We start from the raw sequence: 18,780 nt of genomic DNA, 5'->3' as shown, positions 1-18,780 counted from the left end.
ATTTTGCGTAAAAAAGCTGCAGTGGTGTGATATCTTAGTTTTAAAATAGCTTCCTTCGAATCACGTACTAAATTTAGCACATTTCGAGAACAGCATTCACTAGGAAGCCAAAATGATGTGTCAAAAAGTTTTATCTTTTCAAGACCTAGCTACCATGCGCGTAAAAAGTTAAATTGATGTGATAGTCGCCCGCATCTCGTGGTCGTGCGGTAGCGTTCTCGCTTCCCACGCCCGGGTTCGATTCCCGGCGGGGTCAGGGATTTTCTCTGCCTCGTGATGGCTGGGTGTTGTGTGCTGTCCTTAGGTTAGTTAGGTTTAAGTAGTTCTAAGTTCTAGGGGACTGATAACCATAGATGTTAAGTCCCATAGTGCTCAGAGCCATTTGAACCATTTGATGTGATAGTCAACTAACAAAACGGTCTCCTTCAACTCAAGTACCAAATTCAGTACATTGCTGATACAGAAGACGCTAGGAAATCAAATGAATGTTAATAAGACCATGCTTTCAGAACAGAACTTGAAAAGAAAAGCAAGAGAAGAAATCGGTCATACGTTTTGTGAAATAATTTGTCCAAAAGTAAGAAACAAAATAAATTAGAGAAACATTTGACACGCCTTTGAGTGATGCTCGATATCATTACAATAAATGAGACGAATCAAACGATTCTCTAATCTATTTAATTTCTTAATGTTAGACAAATCGTTTCACAAAACATTTTACAGATTTTTTCAATTTTTTTTTTTATTAAGGAATGTTTCCTACGCCTGGGAAGATCCCTTATATATTTCACTGGTAAACGCCGGCGTGGCACCGTTATCTTCAGGTTAGAATATTAAATTATTATTAAATTTATGACAAAGAATTAATAGCAGCTCTTCAGGCTTTCCCAGCGATCTAATGACATCTTGGATTGTCGGGTGTTCTGCCGGATATCAGCGTCGTACTTGCACGATATTTCGGTCACGTAGCTCGTGACCTTCATCAGGTGCGACCTGAGACTGCTCCTCGAGTGGAGTGTCGGATGGGATATCTGTATCCCTCGTTTGTGTTTCGAAGGACCGGGACTGCTCGAGCCCATACCTTCTGTCGGATAATAAGGGGTTCGAAATGATGGGTTTGGGAGAATCGTGAATTGTGTTTCTTTGGTTGTTGGTAGGATGGTATTGGAAGGATAATTCTGGTATGATTTAGGGTGTGGATTGATCTGAGATTGGGATAGGTTCGGATATCGACGTCTTCTCGGCTTCTCTGGCCCCAACGCGCCGACTGCGTTGTGGCTCGGCGAACGAGCTCCCCCCCTTGAGGAGGATGGCGAGATCGTTCCCGGCGTCTAGTGGTACGGTCAGGACGACTGTTGGCTGTCGTGCAACAGCCTTCTTCTGTTCTTTGACGGAGACCGGGGCTGCGTTTTCCTTGGTGGCTGCCTCAACCTTTTCGGAGGCGGCCAATGCAAGCAACCCTTCCAAGTTCTTGGAGATCTTGGAGATCTTCTTCTTGGGAGGCGGCGTTGCTGGATCTGGGTCCATTTCCATTGCGTCCATTTCTTCTATGGGCTCCCGTCCCGGTGGGGGTGGAGCAGGTGGGGTGAGCCGCAGGGCTTTGGCGGCAGAAGCCGCTTCAGCCCGCAGCCGCTGGATTTTCCGATGAGCCGCGGCCAACTCGTCTCGTACGGCGGTCCTCTCTGCCGCGAATGCGGCTTTGAGGTCCGCTATTGCGGCTTCTGCGGCCGCACGAAGCTTGTTGTGCGGCACAGCGTCATCATGGTGGCGTCTTTCGGGGGGGCGGAGGGGCCCCCTGCTGCTGCTGGTCTGTTCCTGCCGCAGGCGCTGGCCCGCGGTCGGAACGGTTTCTTCGTCTCTTCCTCTTTCTCTTCTTGTTGCCTCCGCGACCCCAGTTAGCAATGTAACTGCAGCCACGAAAGCTCGCGACGTGCTTCCGTCCGCAGTTTGCGCACTTCGGCGCTACGTCGCGCGGCTTTGTGCAATCGCGGGTGTCGTGCGGCTCCGCGCACTTCATGCACGCAACTTGGTTGCGCCGGCAGTATTTAGCCACATGGCCAATCTGCTGGCAGCGGAAGCACTGCACATCTCGACGTGGTTTGCCGCCACCGAAACCGAGCGCCTCACTAAAGACACGCTCCGTTACGGCGGCAACAAGGCGGCGGCTCGGCCTCCCATCTCTTCTGGGCGGCATCTGAGCCACAACAGCGACGGTAGCAACACCAGTAGCAAGTGCTCCGCTCTAGTCAGCGTCTCCCCACACAGTTGCTGGCCGCTGCTCCTCGAGTGTTTTTTTTTTTTTTTTTTTTTTTTTTGCACTTTTCATTCCCTTCTCAGATGGAGAAGGGCGGGCTGCTTGAGAGCGTGCATTGCTCTTTTCAGCCATGGGGTTGAAGTTGTTCTGTGTTGGCACTGTTTATTATTGTTTGCAGGGGTGCAAGGAAGGGGGGGGGGGTTTCTCCCAATTGGGAATTTATTTGCAGGAGTTTGTAGGGGACAGTTCCGGTATTTACCTTAGCGGCCAAGGAAAACCTGCAAAACCCGGCCAGAACTGCTTGTTATGTTCTCCTTCTCTTTATTTACCGAGTTGCCAGCGTCTTTGGCGCTGGCGTTCACGGTTGGCAAGGGCAGTTTTGGACCTGGTCCAGTATTTATGCCTATGGCCTTCCCCCTCCACCAACGGCTGCAGGCGCTTCCTCTGTGGTCCGCGCCCATTCCCTGCGTCCTACTGGAGCGTTGCTGCTCCGTTTTCCGTCCGCTGCGGTTCTAGGTGTTCCCTCTGCGGTCCGCGCCCACCAAACCCGCTCCTGGGGGTTTCATCTACGGTCTAGGGTAGCAAGCGTTCCCCCTGCGGTCCGCGCCCGCTCACCACGACCTGTTGGAGCGTTGCCGCTCCGTTTTCACTCGAGTGAGCGATGCAGTGCAAGCAGGACCATGCTACTCAAGCGGAGGGTGTGGCGGATCGCCACCAGGCGGGATGGGCTTGGGCGACCGAGTCCGCCCCGTCTGCGGCCCCATTCGGCCCCCCACGTACGACGACGCAGCAAACGACAATGGACCACGAGACGGCATATTCTAGGGAAACAGGCCCGCTTACAGCGGCGCAATTGTACGTCATCCTGCACCGAATGTTACGGGATACTAATTACCGGGAACGAGCAGCCGACGAACGAGCTCTCCACTTGTTCCACCAGTACCTCAAGTCACTCGGTTGCGTGGTCAATGAAGAGGAACAAGTACCGTCGGGAGCCCTGACAGGCGTGTTGAATACAGACGACACTGTTCTGTCAGCGGCGGCCCCGATGAGTGTTGCGCCACCAGTCCCAGTTCCAGAAGAAACTGGTGCACTGCTGGCTGCCACTCCGGTCTCTTCCAGTGAAGAGGCCACAGACATACCGGAAACTGTACCGCCAGGCATGACGAGAGAAGACAGCACCATCCTGCCACGTGACGACAGTATCATGGAGGCCAACCTTGGCGACCTGCTCGAGGCAGAAGCCATGGCAACACCGCAGCCCTCCAGGAAGATGCCGGCAGCAATAGAGGAGGACGACTCCTCCACATTCTCTCAGTCTGTTTGCAGGAGGAGCCAGAAGCAGAAGATGGCAGACGACTCTGCCCCCACTGAGGCAGACCAGACACCAGACGACGGGTTCACCGTCCCGAAGCGGCGGCACACTGCTCGGGCCAAACGGCTCCAAACAGTGCAGCCACTCCCGACGACGAACTCATTCATCGATTCGACGAGCCAGGGGCCATGGAGGCCACTGAGCCACCCAAGAGGCGGGCACCCGCCCCACCACCGATAACTGTCTCATGGATGGACAGTTACAAGTCCTTCCTTGATAAATTTGAGACAGTTGCGTCCGCTGACAAGGTCAAATGTGTCGGGCGAGACCTATACCGGGTTTCGATCGCCACCATGGATGACTACTGAGCAGCCATGAAGATCATTGAGACCGACAAGCTACACTGCTTTACACATAATGCAGAGCCCGTGAAGCAGCTGAAGGTGGTTTTCCGCCGCCTCCCGCTAAAAATGGAGCCCTCGCACCTCAAAGAAGAACTGGCGGGGCTGGGCTACATGGCCAGCTCCGTGACCATCATGAAATCGCCCAGGACGAGGCGAGACATGCCTCTTTTCCTGGTTGTCCTCCCAGACAACTTCGAAAACAGAAAAATCTTCCAGCTGCAGATGGTGGCCCGGATTGGGGTGGAAGTGGAGCCGCTCAAGGCCAAGGGGAGGCGCGCCCAGTGCTTCTCCTGCCAGGGCCTTGACCACGTGGCTCGCTACTGCTCCATGCCGCGCCGCTGTGTCAAGTGCGCCGACTCCCACCAGAGTCAGGACTGCACGAAGAAGAGAGAGGAGGCGCCAAAGTGCTGCAACTGTAGCGAGCCACATGTGCCGAGCTACAGAGGCTGCGCTGCATTCCGCCGCCGCCCACGGCAGAACGGCCGATCAGCACCTGTTAGGAAGGTGCAACCTGGCACCAGCTACGCCTCTGCCACCAAGGGGGAGTCCACTGACGCCACAACTGACGCTTTCCCGCCACTTCCGTAACGAGACTCGAACGAGACCGCACCATCCACCGCGCCTGGCTCGTCAGCCCCACAGGCTGACTCCCAGGCCGACCACCACAAGGGCGGACGACGCACTGGCCGTCCACTCAAACCTCCCGCGCCGCAGGCTGCTGGGCGCGCGGTCGAGCGACTGAACGCGACGGCGACGCCGCGCCCGGCCGCCCCCGCGCCCGCCGCTGCGGCTGTACCCGCATCATCAACAGGACCAGGAGCCGCAGACCTGGGAGCCCTTCTGGGCTCTCTCTCTGCCCTGCTCCAACAACTGCCCGTGCTAGTCACGGCAGTCACGGAGGCCCTCCAGGCTGCTACCGTCACCATGAAGCCACACCATGGATAATCCACTCATCCGTGGACTGACCGTTTGCGGCTTCAATGCAGACAGCCTGTTCCCCCAACAAGGTGAGTTTCGCCAGTTCATGCAGGACGAGGCCATTGACCTCTGCCTGGTCGGCGAAACTCACCTTAAACCTGGGGTCCACGTGCGTGTAGCAAACTATGTTTGCTACCGCAATGACAGGCCAACAGCCGGCAGTGGCACGGCCATCTATGTACGTGCATCACTCACGCACCACCAGGTGCAACTTCCGGTCCTGGCAACCCTGGAAGCCACTGGGGTGACGGTCACCACGACAGCCGGGCAGATCACGTTCGTGGCAGTATACAGGCCACCACGCGGACACCTCCAGGAGGCGGACGTCGACGCGCTGCTGAGAGTTGGGGAGAGGGTGTTCACTGCGGGTGACTTCAATGCGAAGCACCCGGAATGGAACTCCTGCCTCACGAATGTCAGTGGCCACCGACTTTCCCGCGCTGCCGCGAGGAACGGCACCCTGATCCTGGCCCACAGGTCCTTCGCTCGGGTGTCTACCCCTCTGTGTGGAAACATGCAGAGGTGGTGGCCATCCCCAAAGCGAACAAGGAGCCGCGTGACGCTGCCAAATACAGACCCATCAGTCTGCTACCGGCCATCTCCAAAGTGTTCGAGCGCCTCTACGCCAGGCAGCTGCTTCGCCACGTGACAGCAGAAGGAGTGATACTGGATGAGCAGTTCGGCTTCCGGAGGGGTCACTCCACGGTCCATCAGCTGATGCGGCTGGTGAAAGAGGCCATGCGCGCCCTGGAGTCGCGGGAATATCTTGGGGCGGTGTTCCTCGACGTCTCCAGGACTTTCGACTCCGTGTGGCACGACGGCCTCGTGTACAAACATTTTTGAACGGGGTCCCAACGTCGCACGGGGTCCTACTCCAGTCGTATCTGGCCGACAGGACTTTCCACGTCCGCCTGGACGAGGGGACGTCCACGCACCGACCCATCCATGCTGGAGTGCCGCAGGGGTCCGTTCTCGGCCCCCTGCTCTATTCCTTATTCACGGCCGACACTCCGCACGTGGCGCCGGTGAAGTTGGCACGCTATGCCGACGACACAGCGCTATTCATGCGGAGTATGAAGGCAGTCGAGATGCGCCGCATGCTCCAGCGTGGATGTGAGGCCCTTGGTGCGTGGTCGACCAAGTGGCGCCTGAAACAGAATGCCGCGAAGAGCCAGGCAGTGGTGTTCACACGAAGACCACTGCCACCAGATCTTCCGCCGGTCACTGTCATGGGAAGCCCTGTCCCATGGAGCAGGACTGGCCGCTACCTGGGAGTCATTCTCGACCAGAAGCTAACGTGGAAAGCCCACATCGAGGAGGTCAGGGGCAGAGCAATAGGATGCCTACGCGTTCTGTACCCTCTGCTCAACCCGTCGTCTGCCTTGCCTCCCCACCACGGCATCACGCTGTACCTGGCACTGGTTCGTCCAGTGCTGTAATATGCGGCCGAGGTGTGGGGCAACACAGCCGACACACACATCAACAAGCTGCAGAGGGTGCAGAACAGGGCGCTCAAGCTCGCTCTGCGCCTACCGAGGCTCTATTCGACCGCTCGGCTACACCGGCAAACCGGCATCCCCCTCCTCCGCGACCAATTTAAACAATTGGCGCGGGTCTTCTATGAGCGGACTGTACAGTCTGACAATAGGCTCATTAGGGACTTGGGCCATCCTATTCACCACAGGCCAACCACGCGTTGGCCTGACCTGTTACGAGATTAATATCTCGTGGCAGTGAGAGGACAACTCCACCCCAGCAAACACCTCAGGCCAATCCGCACCGTGAGGAAGCCACTCCACAGATACAGGATTATGCAGGAACAGCAGTATATGCTTAGCCTGCTCCCAACACGGGTCAGGGCAGACCCGTATGGATAAGTGACAGTGACAGTGACAGCCACTCAGTTTTTCGTCCGCTGCAGCTCTGGATGTTCCCTCTGCAGTCCGCGCCCACCAGACCGACTTCTGGGTGTTCCATCTTCGGTCTGGTGCGCCTGGCAGTCTGTCAGGGGCTCGTTTTCCATCTCCATGTCTCTGGTTCAACTGTTTGTGTAGTGTTGCAGCTGGCCCCGTTGCTCCTTTAACAATTACAGAGCGGGATCCCAGGCTCTGCTTAGCTGGTACCCTGTGTCAAGGTTCATAAGATCGTCAGCCATTTTAATTTCTATCGATTCTCTTATAACACTGTCCCAAAATCTGGGTGTCTGTGCTAGAATCTTGGTATCCTCATACTTCATGGCATGATCTAGTTCTAGACAGTGTTCGGCAATGGCTGACTTAGTCACCTGTCTTAATCTAGTGTGCCTCTGATGTTCTTTGCGCCTGATCTCCACAGTTCTTGTCGTCTGGCCAATCTAGGAGATGCCACATTGACAAGGTGTGTATCCTGTGCCAGTGTGTACCAACACACACTGATTTATGTCTGCAGGCCAGCAGCTGTCACCACCCTGCACAGAAGAATGGGGTTCTGAAGACTTTGGTCCACAGAGCACGTGCCCTGTCAGACCAAGAGAATCTACCTATAGAGATAGAACGTCTCAAAACAGTTTTCTCCAAGAATGGATACACGGACAGACAAATTGAGAGGGCACTCCAACCAGCCACTATACCACAGGTTCCTGAAGAAGGCCAAGATGAAGCAAAGAAGGTGGCATATCTGCCCTATTCTGGCTCTATTTCTGCCAGAATCAGCAGGATCCTCCGTAAACACAATATCAAGTGTGTTTTCTGTCCATCCAACAAGATCGGGGGACTGCTGGGGAGTGTCAAAGACGACCTGGGGTTACGAAAACCAGGGATTTACAATATACCTTGTCAATGTGGCATATCCTACATTGGCCACACGACAAGAACTGTGGAGATCAGGTGCAAAGAACATCAGAGGCACACTACATTAGCCAGCCAGAGTGGCCGAGCGGTTAAAGGCGCTACAGTCTGGAACCGCACGACCGCTACGATCGCAGGTTCGAATCCTGCCTCGGGCATGGATGTGTGTGATGTCCTTAGGTTAGTTAGGTTTAAGTAGCTCTAAGTTCTAGGGGACTTATGACCACAGCAGTTGAGTCCCATAGTGCTCAGAGCCACACTACATTAAGACAGGTGACTAAGTCAGCCATTGCCGAACACTGTCTAGAACTAGATCATGCCACGAAGTATTAGGATACCAAGATTCTAGCACAAACACCCAGATTTTGGGACAGTGTTATAAGAGAATCGATAGAAATTAAAATGGCTGACGATCTTATGAACCGTGACATAGGGTACCAGCTAAGCAGAGCCTGGGATCCGGCTCTGGAATTGTTAAAGGAGCAACGGGGCCAGCTGCAACACTACACAAACAGAAGAACCAGAGACATGGAGATGGAAAACGAGCCCCTGACGGACTGCCAGGCGCACCAGACCGAAGATGGAACACCCAGAAGTGGGACTGGTGGGCGCGGACCGCAGAGGGAACATCCAGAGCCGCAGCGGACGAAAAACGGAGCGGCAACGCTCCAACAGGTCGTGGTGAGCGGGCGCGGACCGCAGGGGGAACGCTTGCTACCCTAGACTGTAGATGAAACCCCCAGGAGCGGGTTTGGTGGGCGCGGACCGCAGAGGGAACACCTAGAACCGCAGCGGACGGAAAACGGAGCAGCAACGCTCCAGCAGGTCGCAGGGAATGGGCGCGGACCACAGAGGAAGCGCCTGCAGCCGTTGGTGGAGGGGGAAGGCCATAGGCATAAATACTGGACCAGGTCCACTCGAGGAGCAGTCTCAGGTCGCACCTGATGAAGGTCACGAGCTACGTGACCGAAATATCGAGCAAGTACGACGCTGATATCCGGCAGAACACCCGACAACCCAAGATGTCAAGAATTAATAGGTTAAGGGAAGGAACGGTACACGGTTTCCGTTTCGTCGGAGATTTGGAGGAGGCTCTACCGGCAACTATTGATGGTTCAAACGGCTCTGAGCACTATGGGACTTAACATCTGTGGTCATCAGTCCCCTAGAACTTAGAACTACTTAAACCTAACTAACCTAAGGACATCACACACATCCATGCCCGAGGCAGGATTCGAACCTGCGACCGTAGCGGTCACGCGGTTCCAGACTGAAGCGCCTAGAACCGCACGGCCACACCGGCCGGCGCATCTATTGAATCCACTGGCTATGGCCGACTGCAAGTCGTGGGTCATGATGGCACCTGTTGTCTGGCTCCAATAGCCGTTTTCGTTTCGTCTCAGTAGTTTTCTGAAGTTGTGAAGTGTCGAAGGCAGCTAACGTCGTTAACACGCGACAACACAAATCGCGATTTGTAGCATCGTCCCCAGGGCGGTCTGTGGTGCTCTGATTTCGAGGACGGCTTAAACCAGAAGTTCTGTTGATTCTGTAACGATCTCGGGTGCACATTTCTTGAGATACGTTATCCGGTGGAAGGCTATGGGCGCCCTCTTAATAGGAAAAGTGTGCGCAACACTACGGGTGAAGTTATTTGGATGGTGTAGTCTAAACCTCTTCTGCCCGAGAGCTTCTTCAGTTTGGAGTACCCTTCTGTTCACCATATAAACAGTTACATGTCGATCATCATTGAACCAGAACCGAGTCATCTGTAGTTGTTTTGGAGGGGAATACACAGAATTTAAGATAGGTTAAAGATATTACAAACATACAATTGTTTAACTACAGAAGTGTTAGGGGTGATATCCCGCAATTATTTTCAATCTTTAACAATAACAACACAGATAATAAACGAAACAAATGTGGCAAAATTCGGAAATAAATAACAATGAAATATTAAATGCTGAATGAGCAGTGGAATGTTAAATGCTGAATAGAATATACACTGCAATAGTGAGCTGATCACCGTCCCAGGCTGCATCGTTGCCCGATCACTCCCAAGCTCAAGGTCAACCTCCCCCTTCACTCTAAAATGGTTCAAATGGCTCTAAGCACCATGGGACTTAACATCTGAAGTCATCAGTCCCCTAGACTTAGAACTACTTAAACCTAACTAACCTAAGGACATCGCACACATCCATGCCCGAGGCAGGATTCGAACCTGCGACCGTAGCAGCAGCGCGGTTCCGGACTGAAGCGCCTAGAACTGCTCGGCCACAGCGGCCGGCTGAATCATCCAACAGCGCCAGAAGACGGAGCTTAGATTAACAACAGCAATCCTCCCCGGCTTCGCACGGGCAGCACTAAGTGTCTACGGCGGACTACTTGTGTGGCGTGGCTGTAATACATTATATACAGAATTCTTTCTCATAAATGTCTATCTGTTATTGAAAACCGCATCAAAATTCCTAAAATAGCTCTTGAGATTATTGTATGGTGGTTTGCGGCATGTGTGGGTAGGGTGTTGTCTCGTATACACTGGCTCGACGGCTGGAAGTGCCAGAATGTATTAGCAGACCATCTTTTTCCCTCTAAGCCTCAGGGCATCCAAATAATAAACAGAATAAAAACTTACAGCATTCCTCAGTCGTTACTGCACTTCTTACGACATAATCTTAGAAAATTACGTTCTTACAAGAGAGAAAACTATTTTTAGAAAACCTCAGTTAGGGAATATTTGTCATATTATCTCAGACTTCAAATGCTTTTCTACTTATATATGACCATCATGAACGTTTCATACTTTTTAGGCAGGGTACTACATGAATTCCTTGTATGAAAAAATAATAAAGCACTTCAAATGAAAAAATACAGTGTTTTACAGCTGCATATAACACTTTATGACAAAAAGTGCTACGATGATTATACAATAAAAAACATAGAATCTGGCAAGAATTACTCTAAACTACAGAACCAGACAATCTCTTTTTCACATAGTCCTGGCTTTTCCGATAGGCTCTATTATGCGTGTTTCCTGTATCACTATTTTTAATATTAGTTTGTACTGCTTCGTTCATTTATTTGAAGTGTTGAAGACGATGACTTACGTTAAATATTCTATAGCGCTCGCATTGAAGATAACTTACGCTGTTCTCCTGCATCCCCAATAAAATTCGTGCCTACAACAGTCTTCTCCAGATGGTGTGAATGGTGACAGACAAAGTTCCTACTAGGGATAAACATTTTGGACCTTGCTTAGCGACACCCCCATATTGTGAGGCATATCATGCGGTGGCATCCTGCACCTACCATTTTACCTTTATCGAGCAATACAAGATCTGGAATTAGATGGAGAAAAGGTTCGCATAATGACTAGACCAATACGATAAATGATATCTTTAAATGAAGTTCTGTTGCCAGATCTCTCTAGATTTTAGATCGTTAGGAATCTTATTGTTTCTTCTTCTTACTTTTCATTTTGTCTACTTTCTATTATTTTAGTAATTTACATAATTCATTGTGTACAATGCTTTATTTTATTTTTGTATTCCTGGCAGTAAGTCACTCTTTATCAGGTTTCACATTCAGAAGATTTGCTATTCATCGGCATAGACAAAGTATCAGCCAGAGTTTCTTAAATCGCCTTCGAAACAACCAAGAAGTAAAAATATTTTAGTAGATCGCCTTGAAAAGGTAATTACTTCAGTAAAGTGCTATCGTCGTGGAACGCGATTTCGGCAAGAGTAAGGTGGTTCAGACGGAATTTTTTTTTAAATTTATTGGCTTTTCGGCTGTGCTTATTCAGCTGTCAATTATGACGGTACGAAAGTAAGGACACCACAACACCCAGCTCCCGAGCGGAGAAAAGCTCGACGCTGCCGGGAATCGAAACCGGGCCCCTTCGTTTAGCAATCCGCCGCGCTGGCTGCACAGTTACCTAGGCGAACTCGAAGGTGATGTCGGAGGCCCAAATTAAAATAAAAAAGCTTGGGTGACAGAGCGTTTCCCAAACAAGCTATGATCTATATCAAGGTTCCGGTCCTCCACTATTTTTTTAAAATCAGAAGTATACTATAAAAAAGTTTCATTCTGTCACTCTAATTCTGCTGCGCTTATGTAAATGCTTAGTATTACTAATATTCCAGCTCATTAAAAACGTCTTGTATATTAGTATTACCTTCGTTGTTGTCTTTCCTACTGTCCAAGTCATAAGATGTGGGATGTTGATTCATCGTTTTAAGGCACTGCTGCACCATTTCACTGCGCGCATTTTCAGTTATTTTGGCCAGCCAGAGGGCATTCGCCTTTACTTTCCCAGTAGTTTCACGCTTACAAAACTGTGTCAGTTTCAAATTAGCACTGGCGTCTTCCACATTCTTTCACAGCTTCCACACTCGTGACTTGTTTGCTAGGCATCTGGCACGGTGTCACTCTACCAGGGGTTCCCAAACTTTTCCTTAGACGGAACACTTTGAAAATCCTGGTACTTCGATGGAACACCTCATTTATTATGAAGGTTATTAAAATTTTCAACAATGAGAAAAACTTGTTTTATTCAGTGATTACTTAAATTTTAAATCATAACTAATAACACAGAAACCACAATAAAATGAAAAACTATCGTCAAAAGAAGGGAAAAAGGCCAAGTTATTAATAAGTTTTCCAGGAATTCTTAATTGTTTCCTGCGGAACACAGTTTAGGGAGCTCTGCTCTACACAGTCTCGCCAAACATAGACCAACTTATATCAGCATCTACTGTGATCCTGAGGTTTGATGTATTGTGTGAACAACGATCTGGAGGCGTACACACTGTTCTATGTATTTAATCCTTTCACCGTTAAATTTTATTTTACATTTGTATGACATATACAAGGTCAAAAACTGTCTTCCTTGTTGATAAATAATACTCTTTGACAACCAAAAAAAATTTTAAGTTGCCCGATTTTGATAATCGATAAGCGGGAAACATGTCTCCCGCAAACCTAACTAGATCCTCGTTTTCATGTGAACCTAGGAATTTCAGAGTTAAATTTTTAATATTAGAACGATTTTATCAGGATGGCAATTTGGAAAAACGTATAAAGAACAGTAACAAAACACAATTATTCTCCAGAAAATGAAAAACATGCAGAAGCATTCCCTAAGCAGCAACGACCTCCTCGACAAATTTTCAACACAGCATTTGAATATGGCTTTGACGTGCCACACGCCAATGTTTTTTATAAAGTTTTCTGGAACATATACGTCCCTCTACACACAAATTATGTACAAATCAGTAGAATTGCTGAGGTGCGTAGTAACTTTACAAAACGATGTCTATGATATATAAGAAACTACAATTAATTACTTCAGTATTCTTGGAATGGAAAAGATGGTGATTTGATCTGATTTTCGTGAGAGAGGCACACTATAAACACACGACGCCCCATTTGATCGCTCACAGCCTTCTATACATCTTCCCCATGGTCCGTAGGATTTTTTCCCGAGTTCCGAAAGCATCTCGCTACATACTAGCACTAGACAGCTATGAGATACGGACGCTCAGACCTGCGTACTTTTTTAGTGGGACATATGTACCCCATAACCACGAAAGGGTTAAATGTCCTGTCTTTTTTTACTTCTCTCTTACAAGGGGTTGCGTCAAGTAATTTCTACCGATTAAGTTGTGTAGAAGACGGAGTACCTCATCCGGAGGAAAAAGTAAGTTCATCAGTCTCAAGCCAGCCACACATACAGTGGAATGCCACACGTACACAAACGAAATGTGGATACGGCATTTTCGGTCGGGAGTCCCCTTCTGGGAAATTTCGGCCGCCTGGTCTAATTCTTTTTATGAGACGATAATTCGGCGACTTGCGCGTCGATGACGATGAAATTAGATGAGGACAACATACACACCCCGACCCTTCAGCGAATCGGACCCAGGACCCCGTGATCGACAGTTCGTAAGGCTAACCGCAAGATCACGAACTACTGACACGCATATTCAGCCTTTACATTTTTATGTTGCACTCAACAGTAAGCGTATATTGTGCATTTTCTGTTTGGTGGTTTAAAATGACGTAATTTCTGTTTACTTCTGTATAATTGCTGTCCTAAAACTTATCAAGTGTAACCTGAAAAAGAAACAAAGCATAGAGACAAGATGTTTGGCCGGTTCTGACACTAAAATATAACTAAATTTACCTTGTTTTCCTCATCATTCATCTCAGTTTATTCCTCATCTCAGTAAACAATAACATTAGGGATATCTTTCCTTCATAATTCTCAAATCCAAATGATTGTAATACAGGAATGACGTGATGCAATGTACTGGAGGAAGTAAATCGCTCAGCCGAACTTAGTTTCTCGGCAATTACAGCAGACCTCGCAGAGCTGAGCAGCCTGCCCGTGTCGCGTGCCACTGCACGTGAGATCGATTTTCTGACCACTCGACATCAGTCGATACTTGTGACGCTTTGCTGTACTAATTCACACCGATTACAATGAGTTCATTGTTATCACATTATTACTGGCACCCGAAAGAGGTGACTGGTGTATTGTTCATTACAGCCAGTCGAGGGGGTCGCTGCTGCTTAGGGAATGCTTCTTCCCGTGACGCTGTTGTAGCACTTATATTCTTGACATACAACTGTAAAAACCAAACGGGGTGGTATATTCGTTTGTAATAAATATCTTCAGCTTGGATGCGACACAATCAACAAATCTCTCAGACAAGTATACTTAATGAACACAACTCTCTGTTTGTACGTATCGCATAAGAGCTTGTTACTGTGAGGTGATGGATATGTGAATTATGTTACCAAACGTACGAAAAAATTAACCCACTTAATATTAAAAATATAACTGGATCCATTAGGCATATTCGCACAACTCTGGCGTCTGGTACACGAAAGTTCATGGATTAATTCGAATTGTGGACAATGGGGGTGGGTTTTGATATCTAAGTCCTGCTTCTATATGATGTACCGTGTTGTTTGCAGGCCCTTTGTATGCCATATGTGGTCGTGACGTTTTCACAGATGACCGCCATAATATCGGCTGCTGGTGTGATGTAAGGAAACGAACGCACGAACCCTCGTTATCGACAACATACAGAGGTGACAAAAAACGTTTCTTATATTATTGCCCTCCGAATGAACATTTTCAAACAACAGAGCAAAGACAAAAATTTGTGGCCGATCTAGACTTACATTTGTATGAATTTTTATGTTTCCCGGTCAAGACGGCCTCACAATTTATTTTAATTACCCCTGTGGTGACATTCCCGCATTGACGTTTGCAACATATTTAATAGGGCGCAAATATGTAAGTCTTCTAGTAGTATTATACATTATTCTGAAAGAAACTGCCACATAGTATGTGTTTAAAAAGTAAGATTTATCATTATACTACTATAAATTAAGCAGTAGCACTTTTCAGTCAGTTATTACATACTGCACCAATTAACTTCCGTGAAATAAGAGAACTCCCCAGAGACGGCAACTATTCTCGTTAAGCATACTGTAAAAAGAAACTGAATAAGTTTTAGATGGGTCTGATTTTATGGCAGCTACAGAGGCCAATTTTGATAAATGTCGATAACGAAATGAACTCATGGTTAACTGACAAATCCAACACATCAGAGAAGAAGCCAGCACTAGAGCATAGAGAGGGGGGTATCAGGAATTCCTGATTACGACCGCAAAGTCCATCAAATATAAGAGTATACAAGGCCTAGGTGTTTGTTTATGAATGAGTATTCAGTGTTTAAAAATATTGTAATGTAATTCAACACTGAAATGTACTTAGACGCCGTACTGTAAATTAGTGAAATGGAAGTTCACTATCTTCAGCTGACTGTGGGAGTACCTTTATTGTGATGTGAATGAGAAGTATACTTGTATCTGTGAATGAATTCTACATCGTTGATTTGGCAGTAAAGATGTCCCAACAGTCAGCTGAAGCACTAAAGTTAAAGCTGTACTCCAACATGTACAGTGGCTATGCGCCTATTGTAGGACAATAGACGCCACTTTTCTTTTAACTAGACATACGTATCGATGTAAGACGTACCAGTTACAGATTACTAGCAGTCATATAACTCAGTAGTAACGAACGTGGTGGACACACACACACACACACACACACACACACACACACACACAGAGAGAGAGAGAGAGAGAGAGAGAGAGAGAGAGAGAGAATGAATTTAGTGGCGTAGAGTATGATAAGGAAGAGGCGAAGCCAGAGCAAAGTACCTGTTGTGGTTGTGCAGGCGGCAGGCAATCAGCTGGTTTGCTCGTGGCTGGCGGCTCACGACTGAACGCCAAACACGCCTCAGCCGGCGCCGGTGCCGCCGGAAAGATCTGTGGTGGGGCAGTAGGCGAGGGAGGGGGTGGGGGAGGGGTTGGAGGGGTGCCTCCTTCCGCGAAGTCCGTCTGCCTCGCGATCTCGCGCAGCCACTGCTGCTGCCGGATTTACGTCACTACACAGCTACCTTTCCCCGTCTCGTCTCACTGGCGCGCTACTGCTGCCCACCGTGACGTCACGAGCAACGGATTCGAGCAACACCGACTCAAAGGAGAGTCGGTGTTGATTCGAGGCATACGAGAAAGACAGGCCGCGGCGTGTACGTCACGAAGGTAGTCCTGCGCTCTCTCGCTCGCTCAAATCAGCAGACAAACTACGTTTCTACACCTGTTAACTAGCAACTAGGCGTGTCCGTACAAACGAAAACTGAATATTCTACTGGAATTCGCTATTATGGAATGTTACTGTTATTAGTCCTATAATGGTGTGAAGTCCGTGGGCCTAATTATAATTTGTTACGGCTGTACTGGCGTACAATAAAATAAAATCATGGTAAAATGATTATCAGTTGCATAAGGCACCACTTCCAGCATGTAATGAGTACTGTTAAGCAGAAGAGACTAAATGCTCTAAACAAGCCGTTATACCATTTATATCGAGTACTGATCTTAAAATAAATTTTGCTGTAGTACTGTTAATCAGTAAGACTTCATAATAGCAGGTTCCAGTGGAAGATGCATTTCTCGTTAGTACTTAAACGCCCAGCTCCGAGCTAACAGTTTTAGAAACGCATTTTGTCTGCTGAGCTGAGCGAGTGAGCGAGTTCAGGACTACCTTCGTGACGTACCCGCCGCGGTCTGTCTTTCTCGTGGGCCTCGCAACGGATTAGGTCTACTTGGGTGCGACGAGGGATGAGGAAGAGTCTCGGTGTGAGCCGGGAGTCCCTCCTGGGGTTAAATCGTCTGCATATCCACATAATCAGCTGACGTATCTTCAAATGATCGCCATTGTTACAGAGCGAGCATTTCTGATCAATAGTTAGTTGGTTAATTGGTTGCATGTATCGTAGATCATTTGAACGATTCTCAGTACAGAATATGTATACATGGTTCCTCTTATCATTAATGAAGACATTATTTTTTAGACATACTCGTGCAAATGCACTTAAAAGCAAGGTTTTTTCCGCGCTACCAGTTTTGAAACAGGAGTTCGTCCGTGGAATAATAGGAATTGTGCAGGAGAAATGATTTTAAGTTAGATGTAAAACTTCCTTTGCTACCTGTTAGCCATTTTATGTTATTGGGCAAATGGGTCAAAATTTTTGTTGATGCATATTGGTCCCCTTTCTGCACTACTGACAGCTTTAATAACGGGTAATGAACGTCATTCTTTCCTGTAGTGTTGTAGGTATGGACATCACACCTCTTCTCATATTGTGATGGATTATTTAGCATGAACTTCATTACTGAAAATATGTATTCTTACGGTGTACTTAAAATGCCAAACTCCTTGAAGATGTACCTGCACGACGACTATGAGTGAACACCATATATTATACTTACTGCTCGTTTTTCTGCAATCAGTACTTTCTTTCTAACTGGTGACTTACTCCAGAAAATTATTCGACAAGGCATTATTGAGTATAAATATGCAAATTATGTCAGGAGGTTGATTCGTTTGTTTACAAGACTAGCAATTCTACAAAGCTCAAGAGTAGCTGAGCTTAATTGTTTAAGAATCTCATATGGTTCATATGGCTCTGAGCAATATGGGACTTAACATCTATGGTCATCAGTCCCCTAGAACTTAGAACTACTTAAACCTAACTAACCTAAGGACAGCACACAACACCCAGCCATCACGAGGCAGAGAAAACCCCTGACCCCGCCGGGACTCGAACCCGGGAACCCGGGCGTGGGAAGCGAGAACGCTACCGCACGACCACGAGATGCGGGCCTAAGAATCTCAGTAATATACTTCTTCCAGTTCAAGTTTTCATAAAACTGCACACCCAAAATTTTGGATCATTCTGTCCTATTTGCTGGTTGCAACGTTGACCATTCCGGATGGCCGTAGTTGGCACAAGCGGACAGTAAGCAAATCTAAACGATTACTGCAAGTCGGTACCAGACGGAATACCGTAAGAAGTGGAAGGAAGGATATAATTTGATGTAAAGTCGACATAGTCGGTTAGCGACAGAACATCAGCTGAGGTGGAAAAGAATGGAGAAGAAATCCACATTGACGTGATGAAAGGATCCATAGAGCATCGAGTGCTAGTCTGCGGCTTTAGGCTGCGAAAAACATAAAAGAAGACGGCCGCCTCTCACAATCACGATAATGCAAAAATTGAGAGAGGTAGGGAGTTTGGATATATGGCTGTTAGCAACAGAAGATGATGATTTTTTAAGAAAGGAATGTTAAGATCAAACGTCTTGTCTACGTTAAACCCCTTCTATACGAGCAACTTCCTTGTCTCACTCGGCTGCACGTGGCATTTCCTTCTCACGAGTGATCGTTTTTGTTTATATGCCAGGACTAAAATTGTGGATATTCTGAGTGCTATCTGCTGTAAACGTGACGCTATAAGGTACCAACAGCCTTACAGAAGTTGGAGTAAAGAATTATCACTGATAGCCGAGGTTACTAATAGTCAAAGCCAAGAATGTGAATGTGAATGCTGCTGACGAAGGTGCACGGTAAATCCTCCTCTC

At 48.2% G+C, this 18,780-nt stretch overlaps 1 protein-coding gene across 1 annotated transcript in view; it reads right to left on the bottom strand.

Moving 5' to 3' along the window:
- LOC124722840 (inositol-pentakisphosphate 2-kinase-like) overlaps positions 1-16,101 on the bottom strand; it is a 113,698-nt gene extending 97,597 nt beyond the window's left edge. Inside the window, exon 1 of the mRNA XM_047247960.1 lies at positions 16,015-16,101. The gene's annotated coding sequence lies outside the window, so the exon portion shown is untranslated. The remainder of the gene's footprint in view (positions 1-16,014) is intronic.
- Between the last annotated feature and the right edge of the window lie 2,679 nt (positions 16,102-18,780).

This window comes from Schistocerca piceifrons, chromosome X (genome assembly GCF_021461385.2).
Source record: "Schistocerca piceifrons isolate TAMUIC-IGC-003096 chromosome X, iqSchPice1.1, whole genome shotgun sequence".
Lineage (NCBI taxonomy): Eukaryota > Metazoa > Arthropoda > Insecta > Orthoptera > Acrididae > Schistocerca > Schistocerca piceifrons.
Note: the sequence above shows the minus strand (reverse complement) of the source record. Positions and strands in the feature narration are given on the sequence as shown.